This window comes from Lepisosteus oculatus, chromosome 7 (genome assembly GCF_040954835.1).
Source record: "Lepisosteus oculatus isolate fLepOcu1 chromosome 7, fLepOcu1.hap2, whole genome shotgun sequence".
NCBI lineage: Eukaryota > Metazoa > Chordata > Actinopteri > Semionotiformes > Lepisosteidae > Lepisosteus > Lepisosteus oculatus.
The window spans coordinates 18006545-18029478 of record NC_090702.1 but is presented as its reverse complement, the minus strand read 5'-3'; the positions used below and the strand labels follow the sequence as shown (position 1 = coordinate 18029478).

Genomic DNA, 22934 nt, shown 5'->3' with positions numbered 1-22934 from the left:
TACCGAACATCGAGGATATCTATTCAGTTAGATGCATCAAGAAGGGCGGCTCTATCCAGAAACCCCAGTCACTCTAACCACAACTTGTTCTCCCTACCACCATCCGGAAAACGATACCAAAGTATACAGAGCAAGATCACCAGATTTCATAACAGCTTCTTCCCCCAGGCAGTGAGACCGCTAAACAGCCAACCACAGCAGATGCCTGCAATTACTTCCTTGAACCGATAGGTGCACTGGCACTCTCAGGATACATATGAAGAGCGCTAAATACCTCCTATCCTTGTGTTACTTTCGCACAATCTGTAAATTGTATTGTAAATTGCAATTGTGTAATTTATTGCATCCTAATTTTTTTTTCTTTTCGTTAATCTAATCCCTATAAATTCCTGTCCTTCTACTCTTCTATCCCTCTTAACGAGCTCGTGGACAAAGCATGTCATTGCCGACAACACCGCTGTATGCTGTACTGTTAGTGCATTGATAAATAAACCTTGATTGATTGATTAATAACATTGAATTAAATAAACAAAACCTGAGGACACGTACTTTCAATTTTTTGGATATTAGAGCTAAATAAGGAAATTAGGAAATTTGAGAGCAAACAAGAACACAAGAAATGAAAAATAATTATGAATGGATTCTACTTGATAAAGAGTTAACAAAATATTAATTTATATAAAAATTAGTATGACTATTGACATAATCAGATGGTTCCCTATAGCAATACAGCATTATTTTTATGGTACCATGATAATATTATAAAAATTATATTAAATTTAATTAACAAATAAATACAACAAGCTTAGCTTATTTTATAGTTATCACAAATGCAAAGGACTGAGTCAGATAAGACTTATACTATAAAAATCTGACTTGCTTATCTAGGCTTTTGCAATTTTGCTTGTATGACAGTTTGAAGATTTTGTTCCCTTTTCTGACCTTGGCTTAATTAACAGTGCTGCAAATGTTGAAATTAATACATATTAATATAACAAATGACCATATGGTAATTATGTTCAAGGATTAACAGTGACATAACAAGAGAAAAACAATGTTACCAAAAACACTCTGAAAGTTGGGGTAGAGGTCAAAATGGGAAACTGTAAATGCAGATTCAGCAACGAGCATAAGAAACATCCACAGAGTATGCTGGGTAATTGGAACTAATGGCAGAGCTGCTTTCATAGAGATACTATAGTCCTTTGAGATTATGGTGGATGGTTTCAGGAAGGAAAGAGAACTCAAAGGACCGCATAACCTTCATTATCTTTGCTTTTCTGTGCTAGTGGTCCACATTTTTTATGTTGGTAACTAGAATTTAACAAGATTAAATGTTGCCTACACAGCATCTGTCAATCATCTGTACTCAGTCTTAAAGTTTTGCAAACTGATAGAAACTAAATGTAGTTACAAATGTGCAGTGTATAAATAGTTCAGTTTTGTACAACAACTAAGGGCTAATGTACACATGTTTGTAATAATACTTCTTGAAAATTCATTCAATTTGGTTTGTTGCTGTATTGCTTTGTGATTCAGGTTTGTACAGTATGTCTGATTCATTGAATCTGTTTCTTTTTTAGCTTTTCTAGCGATAGCTTATATAACATGAAAGCGCAGGGTAGAAAATACATTTTAAATGGAATGTTTCATATCAGGTTTGATTGATTTTAAATTGGCTTCTAAAATACAAAATTGTAGAGTGCCCAGAGATTAGTCAGAAGCAGTCAATCTCTGTCAAGTGCTCCAATATGATTTATGTGAAGCATGGATTTAATTTATTAAGTGGGCCTGTGATTGGGGTGGTCTGAGTGAAGAAATTACAATCTGCAGCATGGAGTTCAAAAAAGAGAACTCAAAAGTCTAAATTTTACCTTAGAAATTCATGGTTTCATAAATCATGCAGAAGGAGTTACAGTATATCCTCTTTTTGAACAAAATGGTGCAACTACTGTAAGCAAGGATAAGTCCAAAACTGTATCAAGTGACAAGAATAAATGATATGTAGTCTTACAATTTTATTTCAATAAACACTCTGTCTACAGATGAACAAATGTTAGTACATTTCTCACTTTCCATGAACTTTTTTAAACCATATTTGCATTGTTGATATGATGTAGACATTATTTATTGTCACCTCTTATGTCTCAGTTTCATAGCTTTGAATAATGACATAATGATTGGATTGGAATTATATGAAATAGCGGAAGGAAAATTTGTAAACAATATGCATTGGATGTCCATATGAATTAAAGTTAAAAACATTTTTTAAAAATATGTATCCCAGAAACTGGAATTTAAATTTTATGTTAATAATGGTTTATCAAGTTAATAATGGTCCATAATAACTTGTGTAAACTACATGAGTAGTTGTAGTTTACACAAGTACATGAGTACATGAATGGTATACTATGTAGACTTTTAAATTACATTTCCTAAAATTTCATCTAATTTTTCAGAAAACTCAATAATCGGTATATATTTCTTCTCTTATGCCAATGCAGGCAAGAGAGATTTCAAAGAATACTGTGAATGATACAGAATAGAAGTTGCATAATTAGAAAGGATATAGTAGTTCTCGCAATACAGTATATTGTATTATGGACAATCATAAAACACTAGTTACACTAGTTTTCAAACATCCAGCTAGTGTCTATATTTAGGAGCTTCAAAACCAAAAAGGATGTGAGGTGTTTGCCAAGTGGAAAAGGGTCTGAAACACACTGATGAAAGGAATCATCTAGTTTACCGTGGTTAAGTTCATGGCAAATGATTTAGAGTGATCAAGAGTAGAGAAAGAGAGGTTATAAATAGGCAGGAAGGGGGGCAGATACAGGTTAGAGAGAAGAACACCGTAGAAAGGACAGAAACACAAGTGAAGAGGAGTGGAGAAGAGACATTGGCAGGCGGGAGGTTCTTGTTCCAATCAGTCTCTACCAGATTTGAGTTAAGCATCTGAAACTTATTAAAAGAGCTTGCCATTTTTAGGAAACTCTGATTTCATGTATAGAGAATCGCTAGGTTACAAACAGCCACTCCTGGTAAGGGGTTGCATTTTTAGAAGAGGGCGATAGGTTCCCATTCACTTTGTAGCATCTCTCGGAGAGAGATTTAACTATAGGTCATATTCTGTTTGGTGCAGAAGGCAGGTTTCTCTCTATTTTGGAGTCTGTTAGGTGTTATGTAGAATTCAAATGCTTGGTAGCGGTCTGGGGTTTTTTGTGGTTAGTCAGGATGTAGGCCTTTGAGATGTCTCGTTTGTAAATTGTATGTTGTATGCTAATGTTGTGTGTTGTTTAGTTTGTGTTGGATCCTTATTAACAAATATGTGTTTAACCCAGTGTTCCTGATTTATTACTCTTTTCATAAAGCTGTGCTAGAGAAAAATAACTTATTCTTGGCAAAATCTTTACATTTTGGGAGGTTACCATTATTTACTTTAATTATTTAACTCGCTCAGTTTATTTAATTCTCTTTTTTACTAATCTTCCCATATGTATCAAAAATACAAATAAACTGCCAGTTACTTCTTCAAGTCTTGGGTGACAGCAACAACCAGTGTACCCAGAAGGAAAAAAAGAGGAAGGGCATAGAGGGTAATCTGCCTTGTCCTAGCCATTCATCTTTTGAAAGTTTACAAACATTACAGTAAATTATAGGATTAGTGTTGACTGGTAGAGTCCATAAAGCCTGAAGTTTTCTAGGACATTACAGGAATGCAAAATAGCCTTAGCTGGCATAATAATCAATTATTTATCCTGCTATAATCAATAAATAGTAGCTTTCAGTGATAATAACTGTCAATAACTAGAAAATATTTGATTACATCCAAAATATATTCATGATCCAAATGCATCTGTCAAATAATTTTTACATGTTGGTATTAATGTAATTTTATGTAATAAAGTTTTAATGTACTTTCTTTACATCATCAATCCATTTTCTAACCACTTCATCAAATTCACATCATTGAGGACCCAGAGTTTCTCCCAGCAAGCATCAGGCAGGTAGGCCATGACCTGGACCGGACAGCAATCCATTACAGGACACACAAAGACACCTACTGTTCACACCAAGTGTAATTTTCTTAGATGCCAATTAATTGGAGGAGGAAACTGAAGCATCCATAGGAAATCCATAGAAACAGGGGGAGAACATACAGAACAAGCTCCAAACAGAGAGCACCCCAGGTCCATAAATGAACCCAGGGCCCCAGCATTGTGAGACAGGAATGCTAACCATTGTGCCGCCTATGTCATTTTAATTTCTAATCAATAAAACAATTAGAATTGTTCTATTAATGGTTTTCTATTTTTATTACTATTTTAACATTTATGTCTGATATTGTTCATACCAAACTGGTATGAACTGTAATATGAGTTGCAAATTACTATTATTTGTAATTATAAGTTATAATTTATATAAATTAAATTAAGTATTAGATTCTGTGGTAGGCAGTCAACCAAATCATTTTTTGAGAGGGGGTAGTTGTCACCACTTACAATTCTGATACCTGATAACTGCACTTCTCTCTATTTAAATAGGTTAGACAGAGAGCCCAGCAACTAAGAGGGAATAAGACAGAGTTGCACAATAAAATTTGTTGTTGTGGTGGTTTTTTGATTAAGGTACATTAAATTGTGATTTTTTTCTCAAGCCTCTAACAGACTCATAGAGCACTTACTCTACCTTAAAATATAATTTAATTTAATCTTTGATCTTTAAGTGAAGCATATTCATTTTAAAGAAAAGTACATGTCATCAAGATCTTCTGTAACAAAAATATAATATCCCCCCCTCTCCTTATCACCAAAAAATAAGGAAAAGCAAAGCTTAATGTTAATGCTGGTGGATTATCAGTTATATTTTCATTCAAAATGGGACTCAATTACATTTAACAAAAACCTTTTTTAGAAAATATAAAAAGATCAAATTTCTTTTTAATCAGATGTTTTCAGTTCACCAATGCAAAATGATCCTCCAGAATATATTGCCTACAGTATATTCAAAATGAGTGAATATTAAAATAATTTAGACTCACAAAAACATTACATAGCATACTGTATTTATATACAGTATATGTAGTACAGTACTGTATATAGATCACTATCACACATAAGCTATTTTCTATTCTGTTCAATTAATATTTCCAGAAATAAAAGAGACTACAAAATATACAAAATATTAAGGTCTAAAGCTGGCAACATGAATCTAAATAATAACCAAAGGATGAATTATTTGGTAAAAAATGGAAACTTACACATTATATAAAATATCTGGAGAAATATATAATCAACATATAATCTCCTATCTAAATGAAAAAAAAATTGAGCTAAGAGACCATTTAGACAAGTAACAATCAAGTAACCTAATCCATATGCATATGATCAATGATAAAACCAAGAATATAGTATGTATGTACAGTAGTTTATTCACGTGTGTATTCAAGTGCCAACTAAAAGATAACAAAAATACTCTGCAACATCCACATACTTTACACCTCTGATATATTACAAAAAAAATACAATAAAGTTATAGTACAAACAGCCAGTCCTCCCAAGATTTAAAAAGGCTATTACATCAATATCATAGATATTTATGGGCAAATAGTGTGTACCAGACAATCAATCGACTACTTAATAAAGTTTTCAAAAATAAACAAACACAGGGAACCTCCTGGTAATATTACAGTTTTCTTGTATTTTTAAATATGGAACTTTCTACCTTTGTACAAGATTCTGTGTCCTTGATTCTTCATGTTTTTATTACTAAAATTTCAAATAGCCCAATGTCATTTGTGTGCACAGGATTGAATAAAATCCAGACTACAAAGAGCTATAAACAGCAACTGATTAATCACTGTATTGGAACTCACTATAGGATTATATTAAATAAAATTAATTATTTCAAATTATCCTGTCAAAGAAAATTAAGTTTATTTCTAATTAAGGACATTTTATTAAAGTCTAAATACAAAGCATGTATTGGCTTTGACTTTATTTGATCAAAGAGACAAATTAATAATTTAATGCAAAATGTCATTTAAAAACTATGGGACTGTTATAGTTTTATCATATTAAAAAAGCTATGGTACAAAGTGCATGGTAGAATTCATTGACACATTACAGTGACTGCCCTTTGCTTTGCTATTGTAGCGCCAATGCTTGTTAATAAGACAGAATTAAGTGTTTCTGTGCTTTCCCAAATGAGGCCCCATCTCTCTGTTCATCTCTGTGGTGCAGCCACAGAGAAACTATTGATGCAGGCTGAATTAAAGATGTTTTCTTTTGATAAGGGACAGCTCCCAAAGGGGGATGCACTTAGCTAAGCCTGGCTATCATGATCAATGGTCATCCATTGGTGCCTATCTGTCTAGGGAGTGCCAGATGGACATCTGGACTGCATTCCTAAGTGTCAGGAGTAAGTGACTCATATCTCACCTTGATCAACCAATCAGGGACTGGTAGGGCCAAGTAACCCACGTGGGACTCTGATGCCCATGGGACTTTCAGCCAATGAATGAGCTGAAGTTCCTCCAGGTAAAAACACGTAACACAGAGGGCCTGAGAGGATTCTGTGGACTTTTCTAAAGGGAATTCAAAGGAGAATTCCAGGGCAGGACGGCCCAGGAGCAGAAGGCTCCCAAGGGCAGGACATTCTCGCAGCGCGCCTCCTGACCATCCTGAGACTCAGCCCGGACAACCACGGAACGGCCAGTGTGTCCGAGTGCCAGAACTTTCCTCTGTTCTAAGAGTCTAGAGCGGAGGTTGCCGGAGAGTAACCAGAGAATCCACCCGAGGTTAGCACCAGCAGCAGGCCTCGTGAACAGGTCAGAACTGTGGACAGCTGAATCACTATTCAGAACTAGCTCTTCATCAGGAACGAACCAGTCCTCTTCCTGACTTGCTGGGACCCACAGTCATCTTTTCTCCTGTGCACAAACTTTGCTAGATAAAGCAAACACTTACTAGCCGGTCATTGAGCATCAGCAGCGCACCGTTGCTAGCCGCCCAGCACCGAGCCAGACAGCGCGGATTGGACAGCAACAAGCCTGCAACTGTTTCTTTGTGCCCACAGGAGATCTGAATCCCCAAAGATTGTATGAGTATTCAACTTCAATGCATTACTGCTTGAGAATTCAATTGTTATCCCAACCAGTTGATATCAATTTAATTCCTAAGAGTTATGTACTTGTTTTGACTATCTAATGTAGAAGTTATAACCAAGTTCATTTACGAAATGGTCTAAATGAATGATATACTGAACGTATGTCCTCTTGATATATGTAACTCTTTGTAACTGACTGAATATATACCTTTTGTATTCTGACAAGCCTCTCGATAAGATCTGTTAGTTTTATATGCATATTTTATGTATTAATAAATATATCCTCGTGTATTAGTACCTGTGTGTGTGTCTTGTTTGAGTTATATCGCATGGTTGGATTCTAAGGCCATCAAAAGAATCAATTTTGTGATTTACTGCTACAATTAATAATTGTCCCATTAAATCCCCAAACCCTACAGAACTGGTGCCTTCAGAGAGCACACTACACTATACAGCAACAAAAATTTAATTATTTTTTAAATCGACTTAATGTTGAATATTAATATGGAGACATGTAACTAAAGGGAAATTTTGGATACTGAGAATAAAAATAAGATTCCAAACATCATTAACAATATAAATGTATTAATATAAATATAATCTATTAATTTAAACGGTTTTGGTAGGATATTCCACTTTCTTCTAAAACAATGAATTCTTTAACTCCATCACTTGTGGTTATTTTGGAAACATTTTGACTTTGTGCTTATTTTAACCTCATTTTCTGCCATGATTGTCACAATGGAAAAAGAAACTTGGTCCAAACAAGCCATTCAAACTGATTGACGATTTGGTTCTGTAGTAGAATTGTCACCTGTGAGCTAGAAGGTCCATGGTTTGCAAGTTGTATTTTTAAGAAATATGTATATTTGATACATATATATTTATATTAATTATATAACATATTTTTCTGCTTTAGTTTTGACACTAATACATCTAGGTCCAATGAATACAATGCACCAAAATGGACAGAGACAAACCTTTATTTACTGATGTTAAAAAAGCAATACAGTACATGCATGGATTTAGTCAAATAATTTTAAAAACTATTAGACAAAATTTAAAAAATAGTGTATTGTCAAAGAAAGCAACAGTTCCATAATGACATGGATCTGCTTTGGCTTGTCAAAAAGGATACTGTTTGAGCTGAAGACAAATGCTGTAATGTTCCACTAAACTGATGAGTATTGGTTTTAAACTTGTCAAACAGATGGAATTTCATTAAAATTATTTAGAAGCTCACTGTGATGGAAGCAACATTATAGTTATAGTTTAAACTTAATATCATAAATTCTGATCTTAGTAATACCTGTGTCAACAATCAACAATTTATGTCATGGCAGATCAATTCACATTTACAGATGCAATCATCTAGAAAGTGAATCAAAACGTACGTCAGCCTAAAGCACAATTTGGACCACAGGCCTGTGTGGCACACTGCCTTCAGTCCTTCACAACTCTTGATTGCTAGATGGCACTTGTACAGCATTAGATATTAATGAAATTGATTTTTCTTAGTCTAACAATCATAATTCTTGAGATACAAAATATTTTATATGTTATATAAATATATAAAATACATAGTCTAGCTCCTGTTTCAAAATGACTGTACAGTTTCTTTTAATGGGATTGCATGCTACAAATGGAGACTGGATCAGACTTTAATTTGTTAATGTGCCTTGTTTTGTGGAAATTCTCAGAAAACATTTTAATTTAATGGAGTGACTACATACTAATCAAAATTTAATTTAAAATACGAATACTAATTTAATCCTTTAATACGAATAATAATTTAATATTAATAAAAAGTTAATTTTACACCATTCCAGACATTTTATATCTTTTTAATGATTGCTTGTGAAACAGTGAAGTAAAAATGTGCATCTAGATGAATCTGCACCAACGGTGGTGATAGATGATGTTCAGTAAGGTTATCTGCTCATATTACTTTACAGAGGTCTTCAACATGTTTGAGACATTGGGAAGTGTTTTTTTCCCTGTATTTGGCTGACATGCTGAATTTAAAACCACGTGCTGTGCTTCCCATTCCATTTTAAATAGACCCTTTAAAAATTAAAATAATTTTAGAAATGTAAAATCAATAAATGCCACTCAGGAAATCCAAAACCATTGTCCATATTTTTTTGCCTTTGTCCCCTCATGTTAGAGCTAGTAGTCATAATATATATTAAGGCCTGGATGGGACCTGCACAGAGCATAACTGAAATGCAAATTAATACGTTTTGTGAAATACTACATTACGTGATAATTTCTGGAATTCAGAAAAAAAAGTCCTTGTCACTACCTGCTACCAAAAACCAGATGTGCTGCAGACAACTTGCTTCTGCCAAGTTTATTGAAGCTTTTTACATTAATTGTGCATAACTGTTTGTACTGGGGATGTACAGCAGATTTTGATACCAAATATCAAAATGAGAAGAAAATACTTTTATTAAAATTCATCACATGGAATAAACTGTCACGGTCGACATCTTCTCCTCCAGAGAGCGCTCTAATCCTATCTAGATAGTCCTTTTAATTATTACTTCCTGGTGTGTGTAGTTAAGTCTCTTAAGTTTTCTTCCCCCAGCCTTTGGGGCTCAGCTTTGGAAAATGGTTGTCTCATGGCCCGCCTATGTCCAGGCTTCACGGGGAAATCTGAGGGCATAGACCAGTAATAGTCACCCTAACCTTCTGAGCCCCATATTCCTGGTTCTTGTTTTTCAAGTGTCTGTTCCTGTTTTGTCTCCAGATGGATTTCCCGATAATGGAGATATGGACTGTTTTCTGATTCTTCTGTGGACCTCCCTGGATTTGTTGCAATGGATACCTACCCTTCACTTCTGCATGAACTTCCCTATCATCACTGTGAGCACCAATAAACCTTGTGTGTCTTCCCTACAGTCCGTTCACTATTCCTTTCCGGGTTGGTCGCCTCACCTAGGGTCTTAAAATACTCTTTCCACGGGAGCCTCACCCGGCAACCGTTACATAAACTGGGTTTAAAAAGCAAGCCCAAAAGAATGTCCTGATTTGTGTCACAGAACATACATGTTCATACTAAGGAGCCAGGAATTGGGAAGTAGAAGAAACAGAACATATAAACGTCACACACAGAGTCACAAAGGGAAAAATCCAGTGTTTCAATAGAACTTTTGGTTTGTAGCTACCTACTGTAGATGACCTAATGATTGTTTAATTGAAAATTAGCTCCATTTGCAATGATATAATAATCAATGTTGCAAACTGCTCTAAAGAAATATAGCAAACTTTAGAGCATATAGATTTTTCAGTTTCTGCTTTTTGACATATCAAGGATAATAAAAGGGGTGCAGCTCACTCCCTGTACCCCCACTGTGAGGAGACAATGAAACTATCAAGGCGCCAGACACTCCTTTGTTAAACAGAAAAATTATACTGAAAGGTGCTGCATGTGAAAACGCTTCTAAGTCTTTAGTGTTAAAAGAAGCCAAATCATTATAAAAATTATAATTATATTAATAAAAATGGCAGTCACAATAAAAATTAAAGCAAGACACTAGGGATCCAAAACATGCAAAATTATTTATACAATATTATAATACATTCTCAGCAATAGTGGATGTCTCAGACAATTTAACAGATTGAAAAAATTAAAATAAGCAATCTTTTAATAACAGAGTTAAAAATACAAAATAAAAACATCTCCATGCTCGTCTTGCAAAATTAACAGCTTTCTTTTTAAACCAACAACACATCCCTGAAGCTCTGGCTTATGTAACAGATTATAAAGTACTTAAGATAACTTCCCATTACAAAAAAGATCAGGCCTGAATGACTATGAACATCAACAAGCCCTGTGACATTTCTAGTCATAAATGACAAGAAAATGAGTAGAAAAATATTTTTCCTTTGAAGTCAATAAATCTTCTTGAATCCATAAATTGGATAGTGACAGTTCTTAAAATGTCATTAATTAGACTACCATTGCATTTTAGTCCCTTATCTGGTGTTACAAAAAGGAAGAAGGGTACTAGAGCTAGGATATGCGAACCCCGTCATAGGAGGAGGAAAGAAAAACAGGTTTACTACTATATGGACCTTCCGTGAGATCTACAATCTCATGGATGCTCAGAGAGAGTAAAGGAATTAAAAATGCCCTTAAACAGAAACCAATTAACATGCAAGTGAAAAACTTGTTAACCACACCTTTACTAAGATTAGTGCTGTTTCACAAATACCGCACACAACAAGCAACCTTTTCACTGCTGCTTCTGGCTGCTGTCTAAACAAAAGAGAACTGTTGAATTGTGGTAAAGTTAGCTCACAGTTTGATATTCACTCAGTTTTATTTTTTTGGAACTTCTTCTGCATCTTAATAAAATGACATAGAGTTGTCCATCTGTTTCAAATAGGTAATGTAGCACTGCAGGTCCATACAGGATGTATTATGTATTATATCTACTTTTTCTGACGTGAGGAGACTAAAACAAAGGCAAATATTTACAATACTATTGAGTTGTGCCAGTGTCATATAATTTATTTTTAAATTTCTAAAAAAACTTTATTTTATGTCGTTTTAAAGGGTTTATTTAAACTAGAATTCAAGTCTATCTCTCACAAGGCACAACATATAGTTTTTAATTGAGCATGTGAGCCAAATATATAGACAAAACTACATTTTCCAATATTCTCACAGATATTAATACTGTACATCATCTATTGCCATCATTCTTGCAGACTGCCTCAATCTAGATAAAATTATTTATACTAACGGATACTAATATACTAACACAACAATATAATTACAATATTAAATTTTTGAATTGTATTGATATATAGTATAGACTTCCCCAAAATGAGCACCTATGTGAGCTACAATGAAACTAACACTACATTACTCAAAACTTTTATTTTAAACAGGCATTTTTGTGTGTTTATTTGCTTTTAAATATGATATGTTTTTAAAGCTACTATGTATAGTATTTCTTATAATTAAATAAAATGATCAGTTTTATCATTATTGTTAATACGTTATTACTAATAATTGTATACATTGTATGTAATTAAATAGGTTAAGTCTATTATTGTTATATAGTATCTGGGGTTGTGGTAACAATATGGTCATAACATCCTGTATCACCCTATTAAAGGGTTACTAAACATTTAATACTGTACTGATTTATCCATCAAACACAGCTGTGGTACTTTAAGGAATCACTGCACCACAGTTTACAGAATAGTGCAGTCATGCATCAGATAATTAGAAAAAATAAAAAAGTGATGCCACGCTGCAGTCTGTGTCACTGTAGAGACCTTGCACGTTTTAGAAGGCTGCATCTGTATACAGTATATTATTACTCCTGTTGGTTTACTATGCAAAGTTAATACATTAATTTTGTATCAATATGTAGCATTTTGTATAATTTGAGTCTGTGTGCATTTACCTGCTTAGCATTTTGGTTTGGGTGATTTTGGAACAGATATCAATGCACTTTTGCAACTAACTGTTCCAATTTATAATTATTTTAATCAATTATAATCCCTCACATCACTACATACAGTATTTATTAATACCTTATTCTTACAGTGTAATTACAATTCAATTACATTCAATTTTAATCTTCATGACACATTAGTCATTATTTAACTTGGTTTATCCCAAGTGTGACATGTTCTTATGCCTGGTGTAGAACTGTGCAAGTAGAGAGCATGCAAAGTGACAAATTAAAGTCCATTTCAATATTTGTATTAGCTTTTTTGAGTCTCATTCTTAAGTTGGGGCTTGACTTTGCTTTGTCTCTCACATACTGTAGATTATTGATGAACAATTGATCTCTCAATGAATCATGAGATCAAGATAAGTCTCTGCAAAGCTCTGCAGATGGGATTTTCATAGAACATATCCAGTCTCTTGACATTCAAGGCTCATAAAATATCCCCATTAATAGAAGAAAATAGGTTTATACAAGGACAATACAATGCAGTTTTTACAAAGAACAGAATTTAGGGATTTATAAAAAAGTAACCTGTACGCTGTGATAAATTCCAGCTAGAGTTATTTCTTCTCTTGCTTCAATAGCCATACTGCACATCCATCAACACCAACACATAGCACTAATTTGTTTAATAAAAAAGAGCCAAAAACACATCTAGACCTTTCTGCACTTGAAAAAGAATATAATCAATTTCACATTATTGCGTTGCAGCCGCTCACAGGCTGTCAGGCTAAAGAAAATTATATTGTAGGAGGCAGTCACAAAATAAATGTATGCCTGCAGTATTAAAAGGAAACATGCACTAGTCCACCACATGAGGATCACGTTTCAGTGACAAATTATCCTCTTTCAACAAGTCACCAATGTGCTAGAGCACAACATCCGTAATTATAACACTACACACGTGATTGTATGTCATGTATGGTATTTTTGCGTGTATTTTTGTTTATATATTGTGTTATGAATGAACAGGCCACCTTAGATGATTAGGTCATACTCAGATTTAAGTATATAAAATGAATGCTAGGTTAGGGTGTCATTAATCTCCAGAAAAGGTTTAATAAGAAAAAGAAACCTTTTACAGCTCTCAGAAAAAGAAATCACTTTGGAGGCTTTATAGTTCTTTGTATTAGGCCATGAAATCACATCTGACACAATACATCAAGACATAATAATGAGACTTTCAAAAGCACCTGCTAAAGACCATTAGATAAACGAAATCTTGAATCCAGTGGAAAATGGTTTTCAATTAACTGGGATGATCTGAAGGGAAGAGTAAGTGGCTTGTTTTTGTTTTAGTAGTCATGGTGACCAATGTTACATTACCTATGACTGGGTGCCACTGAAGGGATCAGAGCTTTTAGTTCAACGTGATTAACACCAGTCCTAGGTTTTATTATGTAAAGTTACTGGCATGAGTTTATCCCTGCAAGTAACACTGAGCAATTTTTTTCTTTCAGTAAATTCTGTTCTTTTTGCGACAGGTACTGCAGACTGTTACATTTTTTACAGCAGAATTTTCTATTACTGTATCCTGACATAATAACTGTTCAGAGTATTTGAGAAAAGAGAGATAGTGGCTGCACTGGTCAATAGGGTGCCAGCTACTGTAGTCCTGCTGGGAGGTTTTAAATGCTCACAAGGGGAATGACAGAGAGACCCGAAGGGGCATTCATCTGGAGTGGTGATTGAGAGGAACGGCCTCACTGATGTGAACCCAAGTGATGAGTTGTTATTGGACTTCCGTGCTTGTGATGTACTTTCCATAATGAATACCATGTTCGAACACAAGGGTGCTCATAAGTTTACCAGAGCACCTTGGGTTGTAGGTCAATATTGACTTAGCAGTTGTATCATCAGATGTTAGGCTTTCTATTCTGGAAAATTGGATAAAGAGAGCTATCAGAGCTGTCAACTGATCACCATTTGTTTCAGAGAGATGGAGAGAGAAGGAGACACAAATGGTAGTTAGGGAACACCTGGCAGTTGCCTCCCTGGAGGATAAATTCATTCCCACCTCTGTAAGAATCCCTAAAAGAGATCCTCATCTATTCCAGGGGAGTTTGGGGACACCGAGTTTGAATGGATCTTGCTCAAAACTGCAGTCATTGAGTTGGCTGCATTGAGCTGTGGCCAGAAGGTGGTTAACACCTCTTATGATAGGAACCCTGGGACCCGCTGTTTGACACCAGTAGTGAGTGAAGCTGTCAACTCAGAGAATGAACTTCCATACATTCCTTGTGCAATGTGGATGAGTCTCCAGACTTGGCTGAGAAGTAGTGGCAGGCCAAAGGGCTGCAGCTATGGTGGTCTCTGAAGCAAACGACTGAGTCTGGGAGGAGTTCGGTGGGGGGATGGTTGATAACTCACGAGGGAAAAACAGGATGATGTCCCAGCTCATAATCCCTACTGTTTCTTGGGGAATGTAGTTCAGAAAAGATCTCTTATCATGGAGAATATACAGTTGCTGTTTTGTGAAAAACAAAAGCAATTACTTCAGCATCTTTATGGAAGAATTTTATTGTTTTTGTTTCAGGATCCCATAAGGTTTCTACATTTTTACAAAAGTTTACAAGTTTACAAAATACCCATATCAAAATGCATGTCTAGCTTTTGTTTCAGTTTTCTTTGCTTGTTTGGCATACAGATCCATCTATTCAAGTCATAATGAGTTATTACAAACTACAGTACGTACCATGTTTTACCGCAATGGTAATGCAAAACTTTGTAAAACTGGCAGGTATCACAATGAATGCTTAATGTGGCGTATAGGAGAATTTGTGCAAATTTATGCTAATCACCTGTGTTTGAATCAATCCCCAGCCCCTTGAAGATAATACATTTTATTTATTTACTATATTGACATTTTAAAATTAATTTCGTATACCACAGTGTGTTAAATATTAAATTAATATTAAAAATAGAAGTAAAGCTGATTCACAAAGCAAAATTACGCAGCCAGATATGTAAAAAATAGTTTATTACTATAGGCCATTGTTAACACGATACTTTTTTCAGGTTTACAAAAGCATTAAAGAAGGTCCAACTCCATTATTATTATGACATTGTACAGTCTATTTAAAACAGAAAGTATTTCCTTCACAGGGTGTACTGTAGTTTTAAAGCATCAGCCACATGAATCAAGTATGTGAACAAAGACTACAACACCCGACATGTCACACACAAGAATCACATGAAGTCATATTTACAGTTATGCCAAAACAGTAGTGTACAAGTCAATGAACTGCAGTATGATTGGTATACTGTATACATATATGGTATATGTAGTAAATACAGTATGATATTGTGTGGTTATAAAGTATTGTTACTAAAGTATTGTATGTGTGAAACATATTTTTCATAACTAAAGTAAAGTTGTTTATTAATTGACAGTACTTGCTGCTGAAATTAGCAGTAAGACACAATATAGATTATTTTAATAACACAAAAATGTGATTTAACACATTGTGCTATATCACTTTGCAACTCATAACTTGCAACTTACTGGATCTTAGCAGGTGTGAGCCTGGCCAGTACCTAGATGGGCGACCTCCTGGGTAAAGCTAAGGTTGCTGCTGGGAGAAGCTTTAGTGGAGAAGTGTTACTCATCACAGTATATAGTCTAACATTGTGATGACAATATGCAAGAATAATATGCCATAAATAAAAAATACATATTTGATTTATTATAAAACCCCTAACATCAACACAGCACATGTATTTTTTTTCAATGTTAGAATGCTAAGACTAAACCTGTACGTAATAATGTACACCCAACTAACAACACACGTGTATGACTCTCAGTATTAGGCTATAAACAGTAGAATAGCAATTATATTCCCCATTGTATTAACAGTTACAACAGATACAAATGTCAAAACAAAAACAACTGAAATCTTTTTATACAGAAGTTACTAATCCTATTGTATTTCACACCTGCATGTGAGATCATGGTGTGTACATTTGGCAAAGTGGCTTTAAAAACTTCATATTTAAAAATAAATGAACACAAAAAGTCCAGAATAAAACAACTGTTGAGCAGTCAGTTGAATTAGATTGTTTTGGTCTGTAACATGCCCTACAGGAAGGTAAACAGGTTAAAACTGTAGATGAACTGTAGATGCTACCAGGTAGTCGCCCCGTTAGGTTTATGCGAATTAGAGTTCCTAAGCAGTGCTACATCAGAAAAGACTGAAATAAACATGTTTAAAAAAACAAAATTTAGAGTTTAAATAAAAAAATCACTATATATATAGAGGTAATTAAAACTAAATAGTGAAGGCATGTAAAACCCTCAATTGCGATTTCTGTTTAAGGGCATCTTAAAATTCCCTTGATCTTTCCAAGCATCCTTGAGATTGTTGGTCGGGATGTTCATGTATGTTATTACTTTATTATTAATATTATTTTAATCTTTGAAACACTGTCAAATATTATTTCACATATAAAATTAAGATAAATGTGAATACAATTCACATATCATTATATTATTAGAGAAAATCTTTAATATGCCAAAGGGACAATTTGTTAAGAAGATAACTTGGATTTTCACTGGGATCAAACCTAGACCCTATTGCATAACTGCAGAATTCTACCAATGTGTCAGTCTGAGTTGAGTTCCAAAGCAACACTTTTCTAAAATAACCACAGCAAGTGACCGACATTAAAGATATTGATGTAGAAAATGTTTATGAAAAAGGTGTAATACTGTTGTGTACCTTATTTTTTTATTTTCAGCTACCATTACCTTCTATACTAGAGATTAATATAGTTAATTAATACATTAATATAGTTAATTATGTTTAGAGTTATTTTTATTCTTAGCTACCAAAATTTTCCTTTAAGTGACATAATTCCATATTTATATTCTACATTAAGTGGATTTAAAGAAGTATATGGAAACATTGAATAAAGCAATCGTTTTACTAACATCTAATGCACCACAGATGTCATCTATCTTTTATCTTTGGCCAGTGAACCACGCACAGAAGTACTAAGCATGTGCTGTAGCACCTCTAACATGGCAGCAAAATAAAATGTGATTGCAACCAACACTGAGAACATTTATTCACTTTTACAGTATGCTATCAATGTCATTTTGTTTCATTCAGATTAGTATTCCATAGTAATGGTCTGTATGTACATGCTGTAGAAGTCTGACATCTGCCCCCCAAAAAGTAAGAAAAAAATGACTGCATAACTGTACAAGTTCAATAAGTACTTTTACAATGTAATCTTCATAATTAGGATTCTTGATTAATTCTATGACTTTTACAACCCAGAAGAAGATATTTGTCTTGTACATACAGTGGGTATAGAAAGTCACCACCCCCTTTCAAAATGTTCACCTTTACTTGCCCTAAAGCCCAAAATCAGACTTTTTCCATTTTTTTCCATTTAAAAATTGTACCTCGCAGCATCCAAGTGAAAAAAGAAAGCATTTAAATTATATTATTGAAGTCAATGTTACTCAGAAATGCATTTATTATTGTAAAACAATGGAGAGCACACAGAAAGTATGTTCTAAACAAAACTGTGCTGGCTTGGGATATCTTAATCGGAGCTTACAATTTGAAAACTCATGAATGGTTAGAACAATTCACTCTTTTTCACTTTGGACACTGGGTCCCAAGATGATGAAGTTCTGTGGCCTTTCATCTGTTTTCAAGGGTCACAGGAACAATTTATAGACCCCTCATCTACTGTTTCATACTATTATTCTGCCCATACATAAACCCTTCTGCCATATGATCTTAACTTCATCTCATTTAACAATAAAACTGTCAATTTGTGGATGTACCTGAAAACCCAACTCCTAATGTTAGCTTGTAAACACAATATAATAGTTTTAAAATATGCCTTTTGCAGTTCTAAATTTAAGATGTTTGTAATCCTTGTGATCAGCTGGTATTGGTAACAAATGCACGACAAGAGGCTCTTTTTTAACCCCACAACTTCAGCCCAGGATTGAAATTAATTAATTCTGTACTATATATTAAACTGTTGCTTTCAAAAGGAATCAAAGAGAGTACTGGTGATACTACTGATAACATTAATAACTTATTTACCAAATAAAAATTACTCAATTGTATTTTCATCCCTCCCTGACCATTGACACTATTAAATCTTTCAAGTGATAACTGTGCTACACACATTTGAGTTAATGTCTTAAAACTAGAATACTAAAAGTTTATTTTCATCTAAAATGTATAATTATAATAATTTTTCTGGCTAATCTATTTGTAGTATGAAAAACTAGAAAAAATATTTAACAAATGTTTAACAAAGCTTAAATTATTAACATTTTGCTTCCTATGTTCATACATTTTTTTTTTATTTAAAAGGTTGACATAGGGCAGCAACTTGTTGTGCTGAGTTTTGATTTGATTTGAAAGATGAAAATTTCGGGAAGGACTGTATGTTTTCAGCGTGTTGTTTTTTTCGGAAATGGTTTCACTGCTGGGAAAACACATGTACTCTAGATTTACAGGATTTTGGAGATCACGTTCATGTGTGGTATTTTGTGAAATGATAAAGAATATGTGGCTTATGGTATAACTTTAGCTGCAAATTTACACATCAAGTTGGTAGGGGACAAAATGGTGACAAAGTACATTAGATCCCTCAGTTAGGTGGTAAGTTTAAGCAGATTCAACAATGAAGACCAGGGACTCAAGGATAGAACAACTCAGGGGTAAATAACCAAGGGATCAAGTTTTAGACAGGGTCAGATCAGTATATATTAAAAAGAGCTTTAAACACACTGATTAATTTATATTTTCAATATTAAATTCATAAACATACTGAATGAAACCAATATAAATTAAATTCTTGTATTCCTTACTGTACTGTATGCTATCCTAACAAGGGTAGATATTAGTCTGATTGGCTGATCTAATCAAATCCATCTCATCTTTGGGAAAGGATTAGAGACATGGTTAAACAGAGATCTGCAAACTTTACATTGTATTTCTGGAAGAGGATTTGTTATAGGATGATTGAATAATTTGTGAAACAATAGAAGTAGATAGGTTCCCTTTTCAGGCCATAAAGGCCCATGGGGAATGGGGGACAAGGGCCACCATTTTTCTCTGACCATACGACACTGGAGGTGGAGGTGATGTGTTCAGCATCACACTCTGGCCAGCCTATTACCCCCTGAAGGATTAACCCCCAGTACTCATTTGGCAAGCAGGCTGAGTGGACCTGGAGCTAAATCACTTGCCCCTACCTGGGACTGAATCTGGGACCTTCTGATTAGGTGCTAGATGCCCTTGCTGTCGGAGCTACCACAGCCCCAGGAAGCAATAAAACAAGTTAATTAAACAGAGGAATGTGACATTATTTTTTATATTAACGAAAATTGAATAAAATGTCTTATTTAAATTTCCTTCTGTCCTTTAGATCGCATAATTAGCATTAAGACAAAATATAAATCATTGAGTGTCTCCCTCACCAACCAAGCAAAGAATGTATTGTTGATGATTGGAAACTTTAAATGTCTTTTGAATTTCATATTTAGTGCAGTCATATTTATAATAATGATGTTTCTTTATTAGCCCTATACAATTTCTTGCATTAGGAATGTGTCTTTTCGCATACCCCAGCTTTTCTCCATGGAGACAGACACAGAGACAGGGAGAGAAGCTTGGGGTCAGAGTGCAGGGTCTGCCATTGTACGGCACCCCTGGAGCAGTAAGGGTTAAGGGCCTTGCTCAGGGGCCCAACGGAGTAGGATTCCTCTGCCAGCCGTGGGATTTGAACCGGCAACCTTCCAGTCACAGGCACAGATCCTTAGCCACAGAGCCACCGCTCCGCCCCATATTTCAGACATTCAGACAGAAGCCACTCAACTAAATGTGTTACTTGTTAAAGTAATTTTGTGCAATTGAACTAATTTAGGTGCGTCATAGCAAAGATTGTGAAAACCTATGAACTCAACAAATTTTCATTTGGATTTTTGTCTTTTTTGGATGACATTTGATTTATTTCAACAGTTATATTATTTATTTTGTGTATTCAAGCTTTGATTGAAATATTAACTTTCAAAATAGGTATACATCATTTATAATTCAAAATAATTGTATTTTGAGATAATCATCATTGAAAATGTGTGGTAAATGTTTCCAAGATACTGTATGCTCACTCACACTAACAAAATATGTATGCAGAATATGCATATACAGGACTTATGTACAGAGGATTGTCACCTTGCCGGTTAAGTTGCTTCTGTTGAGTATGTTATCATTCATTGATAATGACTGAGAAGCTCAGTGATAGGGCCAACCTCTGTGTATGTGCGTTGTGATGTGGTAATAGCACTGCATTACTTTAATCCTGATCCTCAATGCCACAAAAGCAACAAGCAGTTTCCATCTTCTTGAACTGTTAAAACTGTCAATCTGACTATTCAATAGGCCGCTTCGTTTAAAAAGCTCATTTTCTCTCCCTGTGCCCAGCTTTCTAAGTGTCACTTCAGTTTAAATTTCACTACAGCTATAACCTACAAAAGATCTCCCAATGAGAAACTATACTTATGGTACTGGCCCTGCTATTTCATCAGTCCACACAGAGGTATTGCAAAATTCCTTCATCCAAAGCATCTAAAACCTTTTCATTTAAGCACTTGTGATAATTTTCTTTTGCATTTCAACATATAATATATGGTACAATATATAGGAAGGACAAAATTCCTGTATACTGTAAACCTTAACATGTTTACATTCTCTTTTTTTGTAATCCAATTTTTATTAGATTTAGACTTTCTAGACACAGAATAAACTAATACAGCTCCACATCCCTGGCCTAACATCAGTGATTCCCACCTCTGATCTTTGACCCAAGGTCCTCCAAAAATCAACCCAGACAACAACAATAGAAGTACCAAGCAACATAGCATTAACTATCCCAAACCAGGAATTAAGAAATAATCTTAAAGTAGGACAGAATACAGTGATTAAGGGGAGGGAATGGAGAGTCATCCACTGTATAACCAATCTTTTTAGCTCCAGATCTGTTTCTGTTATTGTGAGAGAAAAAGAATTAGAATGAAACATGTTTATATTCTCAAATCCAATTGTTGTTTGATAACAATAACATTTTAAGTATACGAGAACAAAAATGGAGACATACTTATTTTCAGATTATTTATTTTCTCACTGTTTGAGGACTATAAAAAGAAAAATGTTATTGACAGTGAAGCATGTAGCCACATGTAGCTCATCTTGCAAGTGATGTAGAGTTATTTAAACTTGACAGCTGTTTTATGGCTAAAGTGAAATGAGTTCTTGCACTGCCAGACTCTTTTTGTTTCACACACAGTTTCACCAAATGCAATAGCTGCCTTCTAAGGTCAAGAGTAATTGGTACTGCTATTTATACCACAATAAATTTTTCAAAGTACCCAAGTTACAAAATGTGCTGAACTCCTACTTCACATTTATTTATACTGTCTACTGATTATACACTGTGCCTTGCAAAATATTTCAGATCTCCAGCACATTTTCATCATTTTGTTGCCAACAGAGTTTGTAAATCATCACACTTTTAAATGAAACTTTATATTTAGTCCGTTTAGGTTTCACAATCAATACAGAAGTTTGACCTTCTGTCATTTTAATTCTTGATAAATTTCACATTTGTAGAAAACTTTGTTCAGCCAAAACCTTTTGCATCTTAAAAATATTTGTCAAAAGCCAGTAAAAATGAGCCATAGCTGATGTCCACTTTTGCTGAAATGCCTGGCCATTCTTTTTTTTTATTAGGTGCTGGCTTTCTTTCCATCATTAGCTCATTGGTGTATTATTTTCTGTTACTTTCAGCAGTCAAAGTAAGTTCAGATACTGGTATTTGAGAGATGTTTTTGTAGGGATGGTTTTCCAAATCACAAATGCATTCATTGCTCAAATACATGTCTCCTGTTAAGCTCAGTCATTAGCTGCAGCTGTCTCTTGCACACAGTTACTTATGATTACAATCATAATTTATAGTCAGATAAGTTAATTACAGAGCTTGGGACAGGACATATCTAATTTGCTTTGTGTATGCACAATGTTATGGTATCTCTCAAACACAAAGTAAAATGTAGTCACGTTGCTATAGCAATAATATGATCAAAACCATTGGGGATGCTTGAGTTCATATAGCACCCATGGAGCTGGAGCCTATCGTTGCTAAAACATAGTTTGAAAGGTTTTGAATTTAGTGTAATTGTCTCTGTCTGTGTACAATCAAACTTCAATGTGAGTTCAGAATACATGCATCGGTCAGTGTAAAATTTAAAGGAAAAAAAATACTGAATTTCAAGCCACAATAAACAAAACATTTCAAGAGATTAACCATAAAAAAGTT

At 34.3% G+C, this 22934-nt stretch overlaps 1 protein-coding gene across 5 annotated transcripts in view; it reads right to left on the bottom strand.

Moving 5' to 3' along the window:
- The window catches only part of mgat4c (mgat4 family member C), a 289683-nt gene that overhangs the window by 77972 nt on the left and 188777 nt on the right, over positions 1–22934 (bottom strand). The window lies entirely within an intron of this gene.